General features: G+C 49.0%; 1 long non-coding RNA gene across 2 annotated transcripts in view; it reads right to left on the reverse strand.

Annotated features, from left to right (window-relative positions):
- Positions 1-14,235, reverse strand: part of LOC144334893 (uncharacterized) — a 116,519-nt gene extending 102,284 nt beyond the window's left edge. Inside the window, exons 1-2 of one of the 2 annotated variants that reach the window (XR_013405145.1) lie at positions 13,974-14,224; positions 13,768-13,868 (exon numbers count right to left, since the gene is read on the reverse strand). This is a non-coding gene — a long non-coding RNA (uncharacterized LOC144334893). Of the gene's footprint in view, positions 1-13,767; positions 13,869-13,973 lie in introns of both variants that reach the window. The other variant, XR_013405146.1, reaches the window with a different exon arrangement.
- Positions 14,236-14,865: the final 630 nt, after the last annotated feature.

The raw sequence follows: 14,865 nt of genomic DNA on the forward strand, positions 1-14,865 counted from the left end.
CATGCGGACACGCACACAGGGCCCAAGTGTAAGATCAAATATAAGGAGCTTTCCACTGTAGTATTTAACTAGATCTTATTACAAAGTAGCCTCCTGATTTTTATCCAAAAAGTTCTCTGTAATTAAGGAAATTAATTTTCCCCTAAAAGGCATTTTTCTAGCTATCATTCCATATAAACTAAATGGGCATATGAAAGAAAAAAGACAAGGCCGGGCGCGGTGGCTCAAGCCTGTAATCCCAGCACTTTGGGAGGCCGAGACGGGCGGATCACGAGGTCAGGAGATCGAGACCATCCTGGCTAACACGGTGAAACCCCGTCTCTATTAAGAAATACAAAAAACTAGCCGGGCGAGGCGGCGGGCGCCTGTAGTCCCAGCTACTCGGGAGGCTGAGGCCGGAGAATGGCGTAAACCCGGGAGGCGGAGCTTGCAGTGAGCTGAGATCCGGCCACTGCACTCCAGCCTGGGTGACAGAGAGAGACTCCGTCTCAAAAAAAAAAAAAAAAAAAAGAAAAAAGAAAAAAGACAAATGTTTGACTTCGGGGGTTTGCCTACGACTTGAATAAGCATGATTTTCTTCTGGCCAAGCAGGGAGCAGCTGGACCAGACTGGAGGGAAGGAAGAACAAATTTCCACTCTGACCTCAGTTGGGCACCAGAGTCTTCCCTGTCAGAATGTGGGTGTGGTGCTTCCCACACACCAGCCTCTGACGAAACTCAGCCCAAGGGTGTGGGAAAAGGCTGTCTACTTCTGAAAAATCTACAAAGTGCAGACACATCAAAAGCTTCAGAAGACTGTAAACGGCCAAGGAGACCACTACACCCTTGGAGTTTACAGAAAATGGTCAGCATCACACGTGCCTGAAGTCCAGGGTCAGCTCCCGGCTGCCGCGACGCCGTGAACGCAGCCCTGGCTTCCCCTCTGATGCAGAGAGCTGGTCACTCTGCCGGCAGCACTCAGAGCTCAGAACATTCTAGAGGAAAGCAACGTGTTCCTTTTAAAATGGGGAACCGGGGCAGCACAACTGAAGCTCTACGACTGTCTCAACTACTGGGTTTCGGGGTAGCATTAGGAAATCGTGAGAATCCAAATCTCAATTTCATACAGATTCCAGATTCACTGCAGGTTCCAGAATTTCCTGAGACATTCTTCCAATTTATCACTCAGGATTCCCTTGCCAAAGCTAATAAAGTCTACATTCCTTACGGAAAACCCACCATAAGCACCACCACAAATAAGATCAACTGACTGACGCCCGCCCTTCGCACCAAACATAGAAACTGTTACTCACACAAGACTGTGCTGGAGGCAGCTCTCAGCTGAAGCCGAATCCGTGAGACTTCATTATCCCCCATTTTGGATCGAGTGTGAAGACTGTCAGCAAACCAGGGCCCCAGTGTAAAGCAGAGAACAGATCCTCTGATGCCTGCCTGAACATTTCCTTCCCACCTCTGTCTTGGATATTGAACACCCTCAGAGCTACTGAGTCACCCACATTTGCAGGTCATTTATCCAGCCACCAGGATAACACAATTATGCGATAAAAATGCCTTCTCAGGGCTGTCATACTCAACAAAGAAGCTCAGAGGGCTAGGTAAGCGCAAGAAAGGGGGAAGCGTCCTCCAAACAGACAAAAACCAAGGAAAATCGTGCAGAGACTCGAGAGAGAGCAGAAACACAGCCCGCTGTAGCCTTTCAGGTCCTGCTGGCCGCAGCCCTGCGTTAGGTGGCACCATTTCCACAGATGCATCCTGCTGGGCCCACTTGAAAGGTCCCGCTTGCGAGACACTCACCCCCACTTCCAGCTCCTGCAAGACCCGCTGCAGCCCCACTCCATCCTGGGGGCCGACTGTGCAAGTCTTCCCGGCGAGACCCCTCAGAGCCTACTCAGTGTCTGAGACTGGGAAGCACCAAGGATCCAGAAAGGCACAATCCCGTTCTCCTCGTGCTGCTTTCTGGGTTCCAAGTTGTCTAACGAGTCCTGCATAAACCCCGGGCTGGGGAGCCAGCCAGGGCCCAGCAGCACCCAGCTCATGCGCTCCACTCACCCCACAGAGGACCACGGAGGCCCCAGCACGCTCTGTCCGCGGGGCAAGACACCAGAAACAGCCACAGTTCAGGGTTCTGCCACCCGCCCCGCTGCCGTCATTACCTCCTGGGATCTGAATTCTCATTGGTTGCAAAGGTGATCCCACAGCTCCGCTGCCTTAATTACCTGCTGGGATCTGAAATTGTATTGGTTGGAAAGGGGATCTCATTGCTCAAGCACTCCCTGCTGCCTCCTTGCAAACATAAAAAATCCAAAACCCCTTGTAAAGAACGTTTACTATAACCTCAAAACAAGACACATCCCGAGACCAAGGAAGATACATACGCACATCTGACACCCGGTGGACGTCAGTGACCGACGCCACGGCTTCCGTGTGGCGTGTGAAGCAGGAGGCCTGTCACGGTGACTCAGGCTGGGGTCTGAATGGGGGTCTTCCAAGCAACTAGGCAACCAGGACGCACACCCCAAAACCCAAGTCCCCGCACTCATGTACCTGGCAGAAATGCTGCGTGGCCATCGACGCCAGTTGTGAACCAAGACCGATCTGTGTCCTGTGGCCCTCACAACGTCCGTACATGCCTGGGCCCAGCAGAGGCCCGCACGGCACCCTGCTCGCCTCCAGTGTGGCTCTCTCCTGCCAAAGGGGATGGCCCTGAAGTCCGTTGAGATTTCCAAAGCTCTACAAAGTCGTGCTTCCTCCTGCTTGTTCAGAAGGCCTAAAGCCCTGAAGACACCAGTGAGAATTGACCTAGCCTCTTAAGGCAGCTCAAATACCTAAACACAGGAACGCTGGACCTCTCTGCCCTCGAGAGCAGCCGATAACACACTGGGCTAAGCAGAAGGTACAGATGTCACATCCAGAAGCCAGTGGCGCTCAAGATTGCATTCCAGGAGCCGCCCATGTGAGTCCCTCCAAGGCTTCCAAGTCCCACTTGATTGTTTTCATCGTATCTCTATAACATCAGAGACATTATATCTCACGGTATCTATGAGATCGTCTCCACTTTTATGAGCACATATGCTCCCTGACTTACCATGGGATGAAACTGTTCCAATAAACCCAGCGTAAGCTGAAAATATCCTAAATAGAAAGTGCATTTGACATCATAGTTTCAACTTACAACGGGTTCATCCAGAGGCAGCCCATCTTGGGCCAAACAATGCACTGAGTGTGACTAGTTCACACCATCACAAGGTTGAAAAAAAAAATCAGATATGTAACAATTGGGAGCCAGGGACCCTCTGTATTGGGGCTCCTGTCTTCAGAGACAACAGAAACCTCTTCTTAGACAAGAATCACAATTTATAATCCTCAAAATGTTAAACTTAGTTTAACAATCTAGACGTTCAAACAAAGCCAAAGTAGGCCCACAAGGCCGTTTGTGCCCTTCACTAAGACGCACGACTCTATAATAACCCTCACCACAGCCCCTCAGGGTGGGTCCCAGAGGCAGTTGAGGCTTGTGGCTACGGACACTAACGAAAGCAAAATCAGAGTACGCAGGTGCAGTCAAGTCATATGACTTCTCCACTAGCATGTGCACAAATGTTCATCAGCAAATCTCATCTTCGCTTTACCTCCCTCCCATGACCTAAAAAGGAGTCCACTACACACACCCATACACACACACACCACTTCAAAAACATAATTAGTACTTGCATTCAATTCTGGGCATTCGGAATAGACCTAATGGGTGATTAAATCTTTCCTCCAACCCATTGCTTAGTCTTCTTAGAGGATGAAGGATTTTGCATAACACAAGTCAACATATAAAAGATCTGCTATAGAAACAGACTTTCAAGTGGTCCTCATTAGAGTGATTCAACTAATATACAAAGGACCCAACACACAGCACAGTGTATATTAGAAGAATGATTAATTTGTTCCCCTAAAAATCCTAATATCTACACAGAAAAAATACCCAATACACATTTTATCATTCTTTACCAGTATAGTCATACAAAGGAGTATCACAAAAGCAAAAGAACAGATTTGGTTTGACTCACAGTTCTAAGTTTAATATAAAATTGCTAAAACCACCAAGACAAACATGACTATGAAATATTTAACGATCTTCACCTAAATTCAAGTCACCATTCAACCACCAATACCTCTGCTCTCCTTACGGGAACTTTCCAAAAGTAAATTCTGGAATTAACAGGACAAAATTTTCTGGTGATAGAAATTAGGAAGAAATTGGTTGAAGGCCGTTCCTTGGCTGTCAAACTTTTTCTCAATAATATTTTGTAAAATAAAAGCATCAAACAGATCTTTACATTAACTTACAATCTATCAAGCAATACTGGAGCAAGCTTTAAATATTAGCCACATTCTGTCAGGGCTGACTAACATTAAATCAGTATCAGTCTCATGTCTTGTAGGATCCACAGCTCATCTTCTTAAAACCACTTAAGATTTCATAATTAACTCAATTAAACAATGTAAGTCATCTCCTTGATCTTTGACATGAAGGGGTAATTTTCCCCCAAAATAGTACCTCTTTCCTTGACATGATTTAATCTGTGGTTAGAGTATTTAACAGGATTTCTTTCCTTCTTAGAAAATAAAATATACACCTTTCCAATATGAAAAACTCTAACTGATAATGCCATAGCTTACCCAGGTCAAAAGCATTTTTTTTTTAAGTTAAAAAAAGAACCTAACTGCATCTTTGGACCTTATGTGAGGTAGTGTCCAGGGCCACTGGGACCCCTACTTGGCCAGTGTAGCTGGGTACCAATTAAAGACAGAAACCCAAGCATTCACTCAAAGCCCCTTCCCAGCTGTTCATCCTAGTGGAAGAAGCCATGAGTACAAACGAATGCGGCATTCTACGGAGGGCTTTGGGGATAGGCTGCTTGAGAACATCAAAGTGGCTCACGTCCCCCGAGTATAAAGCCAGTGACTGCTCTCAGCTTCCATCCACAGTAGCCAAGGTCTGGAATCACCTGAGTGCCCGTCAACAGGGGATGAAGGGAACGTGGCCCGAACACACACAGGAGCAATACTCCACCACACAGCGGAGAGCCCTGTCATCCGCGGCAGCATGGATGGAGTTGGAGGACATTACGTTAAGCAAACGAGTCAAGCAAGGAAACAGCGCATGTTCTCACTCATAAGCAGGAGCTGAGAGCAGATCTCATGGAGGCCAAAAGTAGGTGGTCAACAGGGCCCAGCAGAGCCCACTCATAAGCAGGATGGGCAGAGGCTGGTAATGTGCACAAACACACAGCCTAATGGGAACACGAGACCTACTATTGATAAATCAGCAGGGGGATGGCAGTGGGTCATCTACTGTGTATTTCAAAACAGCTAGGAGAGAATAACTTAGAATATATAATAAGAATATATAATATATAGAATATATAATATATAGAATATATAATAAGAGAATAACTTAGAGAATAACCAGCACAAGGAAAAGAAACTATTTAAAGTGAAAGACATCCCAAGTACACAGATTTCATCAATATAGGGGTGAATCAAGGTATCACATGCACTCTGAAAATATGTACGTATATCATGTATCAACAGAAACAAAAACCAATGACAGAACCATTTGCGAAGCACGTGCAGGAGAAGAATGGGAAGCCTGACATGGTGTGGCTGTGTGTCCCCACCCAAATCTCATGCTGAACTCTAACCCTATGTTGGAGGTGAGCCCTGGTGGGAGGTGATTGACTTATGGGGGTGGTTTCTAATGGTTTAGCACAATCCCCCAAGTGCTGTCCTCATGATCGTTCTCCTGAGATCTGGTTGTTTGGAAGTGCATGGCACCTTCCCCTTCACTCTCTCTCCCCTTCCAGCCATGTGAAGACATGCCGGCCTCCCCTTCACCTTCCACTCTGATTGTAAGTTTCCCCAGATGTAGAAGCCTGTACAACCCACAGAACTGTATGCCGATTAAACATTTTTTTTCCTTATTACCCAGCCTCAGATAGTTCTTTATAGCAGTGGAACAACAGTACAGTCCTCAGGACCAGCAATGTTTTCCTTCTACCCAGCGGCCAACAAGGTCCTACACCGTAGCTGGTTTTCCAAAGCTTTGCCAGAATGCTGAAGCTGTTTTGGGGATACTAACTTTCCCCACCTCTGGCAAACCAGATGGGGCATCCTATTTGCCTCTTACCACCTTTCTCAGAGAAACCCCACCTCTGAAACAGCCTCCACCAGGGGCCTCCTTCAGCAGCAACAAAGCTGAGTGTTCCTTGCACTTCCCTTCTTCTGAACAAGTAAACATCTTAAGCTTGTTTTTCCATCTTCCCAGCTCATTGAAAAAAATATCTTATGCTTTCTATTTTCCTGACACACACACATGGAAGAGAAGTGCCGTGAGGGCAGGGGCTCTTGTTTTCCCGGATCTGAGCCTGGCCCTCAAACACTAGCCGAATACTAACACGATATCCAGAGGCAGAAATGCAAATATCCATATGACTTCAAATACCCTAAGGACCTAACAGGCCGAGTGGCCCATGTAACTATGGTGTGCTGGGCCATTCAACTGGTGTCCAAATCCCTGTCCAAGTGAGCTCTTTAATTTCGAGACTTTTCAGACAGCTGTTTTGTTGTTGTTGTTCTGTTTTGTTTTTATTAAAGGGATATGTTACAATTATAATCAAGAATATCCCAGGCCGAGTGTGGTGGCTCGTGCCTGTAATCCCAGCACTTTGGGAGGCCAAGGTGAGCGAATCACCTGAGGTCAGGAGTTCAAGACCAGCCTGGCCAACATGTTGAAACCCCGTCTCTACTAATACAAAAATGAACCAGCCATGGTGGCAGGCACTTATAATCCCAGCTACTCAGGAGGCTAAGGCAGGAGAATGGCGTGAACCAAGAGGTGAGGCTGCAGTGAGCCAAGATCGTGCCACTGCATTCCAGCCTGGGCAACACAGCAAGACTGTCTCAAAAAAATAAAAATAAACCAATACTCCCAGTTAGTTCTTCACCAATGTCAGATACCTCAGTTTAAAGAAAAATATGAAAGCATGTTTTTATATTTCAGTGTTGAATTTAACCATATCTTTTAAGAAGATATGAAGATAGAACTTCCTCAAGGATTGGGGGAAGAGAAAAGCAGTTAAGAAAATCTTAAAACCTCAGGAGAAAAACAAGTATGGGCAAAACTTTTTCTTTGCACTTTGATTTCAAAAGAACAGAGATGCCCAAATTATGAACTCTCCCATCTGCATTTTATATTCGTCTGTGTCCTTTGAAAGGCTGGAGATGGGATCCCAGGTTCCAAAGTGCCTGGCCGTGGCTCACATCAGGCGGCATCTTTCACAGCCGTTTACTCCCCTGACTCTGCCTAGAGAGCTCTGTGGCCCAATTTACAAAAAAAAAAAAAAAAAGTCCTAATTAGTCACGTTCATCACTTTCAGCAGAGTCTCAAGAAATGAGACAAATATTGAGACTCCACAGAAGCAAGTACTCTCTTCCAAAAAGTCAAGTGTCAGGTTCCCATGAGCCAGGCAGCTTGCTTACAGAAAGCACTGGCTGACTTGCTGGTTGAATGTTAAATGCATTTAAAATGTTAAGTGAGCAAACGCCCCTCCTAGTGGGTGTGCGCGTTGAGCTGGCTGCAGTAGTGATGCAGACCACGTTCTTTCCTTTGGTTTTGCTTCAAGCAGAGCACCCCACACCCAGGAAGAGGCCGAAGGACGGCATCGAGGTCTAGGACAGATTTAAGGAGAGCTGCAGGCTGACTGCCTCATCTGCAAATAGTCTCTCATTTCAGAGAAAATCACTGAACAGAGTTCATAACACGTGAATTTTTAAAATTCATATTTCTAATTTCATCCCATTAGAACTTTTGAACCTCCACCTCCCACCTAGAGAACGTCAGCTCAAGCCGATCACAGCGCAGTGCCATTTTCTATAAATAATGTGCACGCCTGCATCTGAGCTGAGATGTGAATGTCTGGAATGTGCCTGCCAGGCCCAGGAGGAACTGCAGCAAGTGTGGGGACACAAGCTGCTAAGGAATCTGATTTGGAGGGAACTGGAGGCAACTAAAACTAGGTCCACTGGTTTTTCTTGGTAAGGTTTGACCAGGCAAACTGTTATCACTGTTGCTAATTTATGGTAATTGGCATGGGGACTTAACAGTAAGTAATTAGAGCAATTACAGAATTTGCTACTCAATTACAATGGCACAGATTCCTGAGAATGGAAGAACTGTTGCCCAGGAATAGAGTTCAAGAGGTCCTCCCCATGCTCCGAGGAACATGGCATTTCCACGCACCCCTGCTTTGGTCCCTGGCCACCACCATCCTGATCTCGGCCATCTGATGGCATCAGTCCCCAAAGCTGGAAACACCTGACACCTCTTGTCACCCTCCCATCTGCCCTGCCTTCCTCCAGTCCGGGATATTCAGGGATGCCCACATACAGGACCAGGAAACCAGGGTTATCCCAAACCAGTGCCTGCATTCAAAGTCCTCCACGGCAACACAATCACCAATGGCCAATACTCCCAGAACGTTCCACCTCAAAACGGGAGCACATCTGGATTCAAGCTGACAATGCTGCATTCTCTTTGCCATGTACACATGGAGGCATGTCAGGTTCCACCTAAAGGTATCAGGTTCCACGCTGCTCAGGAGCCCAAAGCTAGTCACTCTGCATGATCTCAATTCACCATCCACAGAGAAGCCTGCAGTTTTCCTCTGGTGCACGGTGTGGATGGTGGATGGTGGATGCATTTCCCCTGAAGACTCGGAAACAGAAGCCTGGCCAAGGAGGCCAGTCACCCCAGCCCCTGCAAGGCCCGGACGTGACCCTCTGCTGTCTGCACACAGTACCCAAGTCTAGCAGTGCTGGCTCTGTGGTGGGATCCATCTGGGCCTGCAGAGGACCCGGGGCACAGGAACCGTGCAGCCTGGCTGCAGCCGGAGGCCTAAGGGATCCCCACGAGGCTCTCCAGCCTAGGTGCCCTCACCACAGGCAGAGCCATGCAAGAGAGTTGCCTGCTGAACTGGAAACGCCCCAATCTGCTCAGCCAACACAGAAAGACAACAGCCACCTACAGCTGCTGAGCCCCAAAACGTGGCCACTGGGCCTGAAGGGTTGAATCTGGAATTTAATCTGTGAAGTTCTTTTCAAATGTGTTTAGCTATGTAATCAAATCTTTATTCTAATTAAATTTAAAGGAGCCTCTGGCTATGGGCTCCCTTGTCGGGCTTCACAGCTCCAGGGAGTAAGAATGGGAGAGAGAGAGGCCCAGAGCCTCTCTGCATTCTCCACGTTAATTCAACAAGTCATCATAAGGAAAGGCACTCCAGCAGGAGAGGTGTACACGGGAAGAACTGGGTTGGCCCTGACAAGCATGACCCCCATGGCATCACAGCTGCCTCAGGCAACAGGCAAAAGACAATGATGCCCACCTGGACAGGCCACCGGATGTGATGATGCACCCCCAAGCCCTAGTCCCACAGTAGCCAGAGACCACCTGCTGCTCATCCCGGGTGAAACAGGCAGAGCTACCGGAGCCCTCAAAAGCAGGAAGAATTAAGGAAGCGAGTCCCACGACACACGTGACACTCCTTGGAGACAGACACAGGCTTCGTTGTGAAAGTGCAGAGGACTGTGGAGTCCCTAGGCAGGCTGCTTCTTCCAACGATCAGGAAGAAACCAGATCCATTTCCTTGTAGGAGAATCATTTGTACCGTGATTAGACAGAAGACAGAAGGTGGCTGATGTTATCAAATCATCAAGCACCTCACGGCTGCTTCTCCAAGGAAGGCCTGGAAACTTGCAGCCACCCGCGTAGGGGCCGCAGTGTTTACAATGGAGATACGGGTGACCGAGGTCTGGCTTCCTCAGGGAAGCTACATTTGAACTTTCACCACTGAGGAATCGGTCATTTACAGTCACTCACCCTCAATGCAGAAGAGGGCTCAAGACACTGCACCAGACTTCAACACTCAGGGTTGGGGTTAGGGTCAGGGTCAAATTCACAAGTTTTACAAGATGTATTTCCTTGGGATGCCAGAAGAGATGCAGCTTCACACCCCCGACCTCCATGGTTTGCTTAGCCCCTTCACCAGTGGATCTCACCAACAGATGACACATCCACGCCTCATCCATGGCAGCACAGAAAACCACTTGGAAGACAGCCACTCCCACCAAGCTTCCTGACTTTGGTGTTTAAAATCTGCATCATTTAAAATCTGCATCTCATACGTGAGATTACACTCCTCCGAACAACGACATTGCCACTGTCATTTCACCCAAAAGGGCTTTAGGAAGTGACACGCGGTCCAGACGCCAGAGGTCGCCGGCCGCCTTACTCTAGCCTAATTCCTTTGTGCCTGTATGGAGGCTTCACAGATACAGCCCATTAATGACTGTATGAGAAGCTCAGGGCATAGACGAACTCAGTGCTGAATTTTCTCCATTTATCACCCTTTGTTTTGTCCAGAAGACAGCTGAGAAAGGCGGGGGCAGATCATCTCCTCGAGTGTAATGACTCTAGCCACTTCTCTTCACCCCAGGTCACCACTCAGTCAACACCCTTTTGAGAAACCAAAGCAATTCCGATCCCTTCACTCTGGGTTCCAAGCACTAAATTCCTCCGTTTTATCAATTAGATTATCAAGCAGCCGTTTGTAATCTGGACTGCAATCTGATACGAAATTTAAAGCTAATTTAAGTTGCGGTAATAGCTCCTATTCACATTATAGATAAGGCATGAATGAAAACTTTAATCTGTTCATAGGACCAACTTTGTAAACAAACCAATTATTCAAGCAATGATTGTCTTCAGTTAGATGCAAATTACTTTGCTCATAAAAGATTTTCCAGTAGGAATTTTTAAATCCATGGTCTGTCTTTTCTGAGCCTGTCTCTGCACCTTCCCCTGAGTGCACAGCAGGACTTCTCAGGGCATCTCATCAGCAGACCCACTGAAGAGAATAAGCCCGCAGCCCCCAGCCCCCAGCCCCCAGCCCGGGAATCAAGTCCGAGCCCCAGCAGCCCCTCGTCCAGCCGGGGCTTCCTCACCAGCACAGCACCCAGAGGTCTTCCAGGTTTAATGCCAGGTGTGCGTGGAAAGTAGAGTGCTGGAAGGAACACAATAGACATTCAACAATGCAAATTCCCCCCTGGAACAGCCCAGCAATCCTCTGTACCTTCCCCCAAAGTACCCATGCTAGGCAGGCGTAGAGTCCAATGGGGGTGCCTAGGAATCGGCATTTAACACTATTCTGATGAATAAAAGTTTGAGAGGTCGGTCAGCGAGAGGCTGTCGTGGCCTCCACTCATTTGCAGGCTCTGAAGAGACACAGATTCAGGTAACAGGCCAGACAGGACAGGACAAGGATGAGGAGGTGGAGGGCAAATTCCATGGACCACCATCCGCCCCGCCATCCCCACTGAGACTCCGTGATTTAAAGAGAGGCAAAGCCAGGGAGAAAAGATGCCCGCACCACACGAGCGACTGAGATTTCACCTAAAGCACGCAGCATGTGGCTGAGGGCCAAGGTTGGGCAAGCCAGGAGCACAGAACGGGGTTCACTGGCCCAGAGGTGTCTCCCACACCCACACCCCGTGCAGACCTCCCAAGCACTGCCTGTGTCTCCTGCCTGGTTTAGTTCCTCCCCGCCTTCTACTGTGTTGGTTTCTCAGCCGCCACCCACCACCACACAACCCTCTCTACAAGCTTGGTGGACTGAAAAGAGCGGGGGCGGGTAAGATCTGGGCTCTGGGGCCAACGTCCTGCCTGAGACATTAGTTCCAACCCACCTAGCTGTGATGTGAGCCCCCGAGATTTCTCAAATGTGAGATGGGAAGGTAACTGAACCCACTCACCAGGACGGCTGTGCAGACTGAGATTACATATAGCCACACCTCGGCATCCACCACACGTGGGACCCCAGTCGTGTTGCCCCTGATGGGAATCCCTCTATCTATGCCCCTTCTGCTACCAGAGCCAACTCCCAGCAGTAGCTATGGAGGGTGCATCCTCTATTCCCACTCCACTCCACTCCCCTCCCATCGCTCCACGCCGTGACCTGCCACGCAGCGGCCACCAGCCAATCCGGCCCCACTGGATAACCGACCACCAGCCCCCCCTCACTTTGGGGCGTCTTCCACTTGCAGTTCCGAAGCAGGCCGAGAAACCGCCCTCAAGGGCAGTCACCTGTTCCTTATTGCATGTAATGACCTGCCACGCAGGACCACCAGCAAACCCAGCTCCACCATCCAGGCTCCTGTGGATTAACCGAACCCCCACCCCCCACCTTGGAGCGTCTTCCACTTGCGGTTCTGAAGGGGGCCGAGAAACCGCTCTCAAGGGCACTCACCTGTTTCTTATTGCATGTAATGACCTGCCAAGCAGGGCCACCAGCAAACCCAGCTTCACCGTCCAGGTTCTGGTGGGTAACTGCCCCCGTCCCCCGCTTCCTCCTGGGGTGTCTGGGAGGCTCAGAAACTGCCCTCCACGGGCACTCACCTGTTCCTTATTGCACTAATACCTCATTTACAGAAATCCACTTTGACTTTCCAGCACCGCAGTTGTGACAATTTAGCAATCCTGCTTGCAAGCTACAAGAGCTTGAGGTCACGTCCACCTCACCAGTATCCCAGAGACCCAGCACTATCCCACTGTGTTTAAAATTCCAAAATACTCCTTCAAAATGCTACTGGCATTTGCTTTGCACATAAAATGCTAACAACCTTCAAGTGAAACAAATATCTTCAACAGTTTGGTACAACGACATGTGAGTTACACATCTGCCAAGTTGTAAAGCCTCATGCATTTATAACATTTTATGTACGGTCAAATGGTTCATTAATATAAATTATGAGAATCTCTAAGAAACAGGTTTTTTCTGGCATTAGATGACCTAAGGAAAACTGGGTTCTGGCTGGCTTGCGGGCCTGTAGAGGCAGACATATCTGCTGACACAACCAAGCTCCTTCCCACTGATGTGGCCTCATCCCAGGCCCCTCACCCGGATGCCTGCAGGCCCCTGGAGGAGCAAGCTGACCTGTCCACATTTCTCAAATGCACAGCTGTTGCTCACACTGCAGATAGAGTTCAAGGCACGAGCAGGCCACCATGCTAAAAATACCACGCAGCGTCCACGCCAGGTGACGGTGGTTTTCACTCCATCCCAAAGCCCCAGGTATGAGTTTACAGCCATGATTACCACATGGATTTTTAGACCCCCAAGACATACTTTGTTTCCTTTTATGCAACAAAGTTAAAAGACTATCACTCAGATATAGGCTCTGAAACTGTGGAATAATTATTTGGGAACAGAGCCTCTGCCAGATCAGGATTAGCACTTGGGACAACACCCCGTGACCTCGGTCCACACAAACCCATCCAGACCAGAAGCCTCCCGCACTGTAATTTCTGTGGATTTCTGTAAACGAGGTATTACTGCAATAAGGAATAGATGAGTGCCCTTGGAGGGCAGTTTCTGAGCCTCCCAACCACACGGCCACGTTCAGGCTGAAGCCGCACCACCTCCAGAAACACTGTCCCTCGCCGAGGTGTGCCTGGCTTCTCCCTTTTTCCAAAACTTAACAAAACCTGAAAAGGACAGGTCTGTGTAGAAAAAGACAAACTACTTGCGATTCCTCTTCCCAGTTCAGGCTGTAGGAAGCTCGTCTCGGCCCTCACCGTGTTCTGACTGTGGCTTGGTTCCCATAAGAAATAAAGTCAGAATTCTAGTCCCTGTCTCCTGGGCAGTGTGGCAGGCATACATACCTTCAGTTATATGAGGAAAGGCGTGGCGAGCCCCCTTCCTTCAGTAAAACTGCACAGTTCCCAGAACCATGATGCCATCTCCCTCACACCACTGTGAACACCTGGACAGAGCACATTTCAATGCGTGCACATTTGTGGGCTAGTTTTCTATTTCTCCACTAAATCACCCCAAATTTAGCGCCCTAAACTCTGACTTATTTTCTCACATTTCTGGAAGCTGGAGTCCAAAACAGGTCCCACCATCTAACGTCGAAGTGGCGGCAGGGCTGGCTCTGGGGAAGCCACCGTCTCCTTGCCTCCCGCAGCCTCTAGAGGCTTCTGCATCCCCTGGTCCATATGGCACCCACTGTCTTCAGGACCCACAGCGGCTCTGACGGCCCCTCAACTGGAAGACGCAGAAATGTCAGGAGCCCGGGAATCTAGTGCTAAGGCCAAGCCTCCCCACCCTCCCAGCTCCTCACACACTCCCGTGTGAGCTAATATAGATTCCACTTTAACTAGTGTCACCTGTGTAAGGGGTAAGTGCCCAGCTGTGAACTGCTTAACCTCGCCCACACAAACCCCGAGAATAAACTCACAGGCCATGGACCACTCCACAAGCAATAAGTGACCACCTGCTCAGGGACCTCCATGCCCCAGCAGAGCCCTCCGGTACCTCCTTGTGAGCTCAGACTGGCAGCAGGGTTCTGCAGCGCCACAGGGCCCTGGATAAAAAAGACAGCTCCCATATCGGGAGGCACCGCCCGCGGTTGGGTTCCCAGTACTTTAATAGCCCAGGTGGACAAGCCGGGGCGCATGCAACCCCATCACCAGAATAACGGCTGCACGTGGCGAGTGCACGGGTGGCCACCACTCAGCCCAGCTGGCCGCGCTAAGCACATCACCACCGTGACGCCCAATCAGATTGAACTGCTGGAACAGTCCCAGCATCGGCCCCCAAGAACATTCTGGATCACAATTCAGAGTAGTGATTGCGATCAGGGCCACATGTGGCTGAATGTTTTTACAGGAGGACACCACAGCTGGACTGACGCCACAGCTGGATCTGGCTGGACTGAGAGCATTTCCCACTGTACATTCTTACAACACCATTTTATT

Source organism: Macaca mulatta, chromosome 15, assembly GCF_049350105.2.
Source record: "Macaca mulatta isolate MMU2019108-1 chromosome 15, T2T-MMU8v2.0, whole genome shotgun sequence".
Classification (NCBI taxonomy): domain Eukaryota; kingdom Metazoa; phylum Chordata; class Mammalia; order Primates; family Cercopithecidae; genus Macaca; species Macaca mulatta.